General features: G+C 43.6%; 1 long non-coding RNA gene across 2 annotated transcripts; it reads right to left on the reverse strand.

Moving 5' to 3' along the window:
- Nucleotides 1-279: 279 nt before the first annotated feature.
- On the reverse strand, nt 280-1,635 carry LOC124063113. Of its 2 annotated transcripts, none has more exons than XR_006844057.1 (5): nt 1,621-1,635; nt 1,398-1,503; nt 933-1,145; nt 766-784; nt 280-492 (listed from the first exon to the last, which is right to left on the reverse strand). It is a non-coding gene; the product is annotated as an uncharacterized LOC124063113 (long non-coding RNA). The 2 variants fall into 2 exon arrangements; XR_006844056.1 differs by having other exon boundaries at nt 1,398-1,522.
- Between the last annotated feature and the right edge of the window lie 3,549 nt (nt 1,636-5,184).

Raw genomic sequence — 5,184 nt, forward strand, 5'->3', positions numbered from 1 at the left:
TTTCCCATCTAATCATATTCTAGTGGACCTGCTGGACATGTCCTGTAGATGGTGTCCTGCAGTCAGACAGCAGTCAGTCTGTCAGGTCACTTCTCCTGTCAGTGCTGTGGTCAGGGGCTCTGGGCTTTACAACAAAGCTTGATTTGGTGCTGTGATTTTCTGATGTTTTTCATACGGAACCACAATCCGATGGTTTGCTCGACTGCAAATGTTCAGCTGTTTCAGAGATCTGTTGAGCTTCATTGGACGAGACGTCATATTAAGAGGCCAGACAGATTATTGGGGAGTTTGCATCTGTTTATTGATTGTGCTGAAATTTCATCAGAACTGTCAATAGATTTGCCAGCAGTGATGTCATACTGCTGGAAGTGACATCATCAGTGGGGATCCTGATGGCACGTGTGTCAGCACCTGGTGGGGATCTTCACAGGTGCCTGGCACAGAAAGAGGAGGCCTTCCCATCACAGTCGCTATGGCTGCCATCATCTCTCCCTGTGGACAGAAACAATAACGGCACGTCAGAGGTCTCCGCTACCCAGTTTTCACGCTCACATCGTTTGTCTTTCCTCACTTCAGTAAGTCCCACTTTATTTCTAAAGCCTTCTGCAAAACTGTTGTTAGAAAATGCTTCACAGCTGCAACAAAGATATGAAATAAGCAACAAGAATCCAATGTAGAAGTCAAATGATTTCTGCAGGCTGATCAATAAGTTGAAGTGCAGTCACAAAGAAGCAGGACGGAGCAACAATTCAGAGGAGAACCAACCTGTAGATGTGTCGGATGCCTGTGAAGATAAAGAAAAGATCTTTACTGAACCCCACTCAGCTTGGATCTGCCTTTATTTGGAACTTTACGCTTGAATTAAAAAAGGGTTTTTGTTCAGCACCAAAGATCTGTTTTAACATGAATCATTTAGTGTGCAGATTACTTACATGTGCTCCCATCAGTATTCCCCAGTGCAGAGGGGGAAAATAAAATAGGTCTGTGTAAAGACACACAGAGTTTCAAAATTGGTTTAAGTTTACAATCAAAAGTAAAGGAGTTTTTAAAATGAATAATTCATTGTGCACATTACTTACACCTGGTTCAAGCGACATTCCACAGGCCGTAGCCGTGAAGAGAGGAATCCTGATACCAAAACCCATCTGTGCAAAGACTCAGTGTTTAAATGTGAACTTAAATGACAACATTAACACAACAGTTTCTAAACTGCTCTTTTGGTGATGTACAAGGATAGAATGAAAACATGTTTTGCACAAACAAGGCCTTGAAAAGAATTACACATGAAAAGAGGATTTTCTCTTGACGTGAACGCCAAATGTAATAAAGATCAGAAATGTTTTCTGTAGAATCTAAACAGCTGATGCCATGATGAAAGGTAAGAATGAGAGACGTACCTTGTTGTGACGATCAGGTGAGTTTGCACTTGCAGCAGTAGCAGGTAGCAGAGTGTCTTTGAGAGGGAAATCCAGTGCTTATATACCTTATCTTCACCTCCCTTTGCTTTGATCACAGGGACGGGCTTCATTATTATATTGAACAGAAATTAATTTATTAGCACCGACGTGTTTTCATCAAACAGTGTTTTTAAACTCTGTGGACTCTGTGGGTGGATCTTACCCTGTGGGCTGTTTTCAGCAGCTTGTGGTTAAACGTCTCAGTCTCAGTGTCAAACGATGACTTTGAGGACACGAAGCTCCCATCAGTGAGCCGCAGACGTTTCGGCCGTCAAACACCAACGACAGAATGAGACTCGACAATCAAATGTCTTTCTTTTGACTGGTGGACTTGCAACCAGCAGTCAACAAATCCAGTATAGAATGTCTTTAAGGAGTCAGTACGTCCACATGTTAAATAATAAATAATAAACTACACCAGCTTCTGTGTGAAGAACACTTTGCCATCCCGGAGGGTACGCTGTTTCTCCAACAGCAAGCCCTGGGTGACCCCTGAGCTGAAAGCCCTGCTGAACCAGAAGAAGAGGGCTTTCATTTGTGGGGACAGAGTGGAGCAGAAGAGAGTTCAGTGTGAACTCAAGTACTCGATCAGGCGGGCCAAGAACCGCTACAAGCAGAAGCTGGAGGAGCGGCTGGAGCAGAACAACATAAGAGTTGCGTGGAGGGGCCTAAAGACAGTGTCGCGCCTGAACGTGTTCAATGAACGATCTCATGAACTCGCTCATATTTTGGGCGAACGTGAGCTGAACGTGCTGTATTTCCACTTGATTTGTTGTCAAATCAATCAATGTTTGATCTTGTAATCGCGTAGCAACACTCACGGCCCTGCCTCACTTTCCCCTCTTCTAAAGGCTGCTTCACCAAACTCCCTTCAGAAATCAAACAGTTTTATCCTCCCTTCCTGCAGTCCTGCAGCTGCTATAGAGGAGCAAGACCTGCTGCTTCTCATGTGTTATATTATTACATGTGGTATGTAAGTCATCAGATCGTCTGGTCTTCATCTGTACCGTCTGACCTAATTATCATTTTTCACGTCCACAGCTTTGTTTAAATCCACTGAGGGAACAGTAGCTTCAGTTCCATCCAAAGATAAGCACAGCAAACAGTATGGTGAACAGGTTTTGTAGTGATATGCTGCCTCCAATACTTTTGGAGCTGCCTTTGAATTGTGGCCATAATTTACAAGTTGCTGCCGTGTTGGACAACTTAGTGGAGAACAGAGACGTAGGCCTGGCCCTCGCTCTCTGCAGGAGTGGCTGTTTGACTTCAACACACCCTGGATGTCTTTTCATCATCTGGCTTCACAGGCCCAACAAGCACAGTCGCATGAAGGAGGTTAGCAGCTCCATAAGTCAACTCGATGTAGCCGTGAGCGTGTTCACATGACTGAGGAGGTGTTCCAGCTGCAAACATGGGCAGGTCTGCTGGCAGCAGGGCGGCATATTTTACACTCCAAGAGCAAACTGGAAGATGAGACAAACATGAAGAAGTTCAACACAAAATCCACACTAAAAGCAGCTCAGTTCAAGCTGCCAAATGCAGGAAGGACAGCCGGCAAAGCAGTCGCAGACCGTGTGAAAGTGTGAGCTGCAGGCTCGTAACATCACTGCCCCACCACGAGGGCACGAGCAGAGCCGACTGTCATTACATTTGTGTATTTCGTGACATGAATGTGCTGCTTTGATGTATTCTTGTGACCACTCTGTGATCACACACGTGGTAACAAGTACTGCGATACTCCTGTCATGTGTAAACAGCTGAACTGGGATCAGAACAGGATGAAAGAAAAGGCATCAGACTGGAGACTTCATTCAGGCCTGCCTAACACTGTATTCTCACCTTAGAACATTCAGTCAAATCTCCAGCTAAAATTACCAGCTAAAATGATGGACGAACGTGTACTGAAACACGTGCATGAAGAGTTAAAGATGCTGAGTGTTGCAGAGGAGAGCTGAAGGAATCCTGAGGTCCTTGTTGGAGATGAGAGGATCAGCACATTCGGGAAGACGGTGATGACAGCAGCATCAGTACATGCTGTACATGTTTGTATCAGTATGTTGTCTTTTTACTGCACACTGTGTGTGTTTGTTTGGGTGTATGTGTATGGGTGTGTGTGCGCGTGTGTGTGTAATTATTGTCACTGTCTTACCTACATGTTCAGTTTTTAACTGCACATTGGAGACTGGTCAAACGAAATTTCAATTTTCTGTGCTAACCCGTTACATAGATTTTTGACAATAAAGTACACTTTGACTTTGACTTTGACTTGACTTTGTGAGTCTTCGGTGAGCTACGACTTCTGGAGCTGAAGGTTCACTTGACGTCAGCTTTCTGCATGGTTCAACTCCAATAACTCATGCAGGTGAAGGTAAGACAACTGTGCGAGACACACATGAAGTGCGCTGAAGGGAGCCTTTTGACCAACTTTAAGGAAAACTTCAGCACATTCAGGGTCTGTTTTCATGTCTGTTGATGTCTGTGTCCGTCCACAGATTGGACCGAACGTTCAGTATGCCATAAGACTACTTAACTCTACATGATCACTTCCCCTCCTCCCCCACACATGCACCACTCAGGACTACAGCCCATTTATTTACCGTGCAATATATTTATATTCTGTGCATCTACAAAAGTACTATTTATTACAAATACTCACTGTGCAATAATAATTACAGATGTATATATGCTGACAGACTTTTTATACAAAATATCTCATTTTTCAAGTACTTTTTACTGCATATTTATTGTGTGTATATATTATATTTTTTACTTTTTTCTTTTAAAAGAATATTGTCGGTAATTCCTGCTATGCTTGAGCCACTGTACCGAAATTTCGTTTGCAATGAAAATCCAAATGACAAATAAAGAAAGTCTAAGTCTAAGTACTGAAAAACATGTGAAATGTTCCCAGGGTGGATCCAGTGAACACAGCCTGGGAGAAGAAAGTGGCAGACATCTCCTCCTTTAAACAACCTCTCGTGAGTGTTTACTCAAGATGATTCTGTTTGACTTCAACCTTCCCAGCTGCCAACGGGTAGAGGACGATCCTGAGGTAAGTACTGATAGAAGCAAACACTCAGTCCAGCAGCAACATGGTCCTTACGAGCCCAACTGCAAAGTCTGACGGGACGCTGTGTTAAACATCATTCATTTGCTGTGTACGACGTCTCGTTGCAGTCCTTGACTGTAATCTCATAGAACAGAACAGAATAGTGTTTACTGTCACTGTACATGGTACAACGAAATTGACCATTCAAACCATACACCACAAAAAAAAATCATTTCAACAACAAATAGCGGAAAACAAAAGCAGAAACATCACAGGACATCTCTGGCAACAAGAGGAAATATATACCGAAAACTGTAAACAAATAGTGCAATATGAAATGGCATGTACATACATGTGAACAGTAGTGCATTACGAAATGAAAATATATATACATAATGAATATTCTGGATAAGTTAAAGCTATAGACATAGTAAGGCTCTGTAAACATTGTGACTGTAAGGTGCTGAAAGGAGGCAGGAGGGGGGAGGTTTGTGATGCAGGACTGTTGGGTGGGGGGCGTTATGGGAGTCCGTATGTGTGTGTCCATGGCTGTTTGCAGTTGGATGGCCCAGGAGAAGAAGCTGTTTTTCAGCCTGCTGGTGTGGGACTTGACTTACCCAGAGGGTAACAGGTCAAACAGGGGGTGGGCAGGGTGTCAGGGCTCTCCCATGATGGCCT

This window comes from Scatophagus argus, chromosome 8 (genome assembly GCF_020382885.2).
Source record: "Scatophagus argus isolate fScaArg1 chromosome 8, fScaArg1.pri, whole genome shotgun sequence".
Classification (NCBI taxonomy): Eukaryota; Metazoa; Chordata; class Actinopteri; family Scatophagidae; genus Scatophagus; species Scatophagus argus.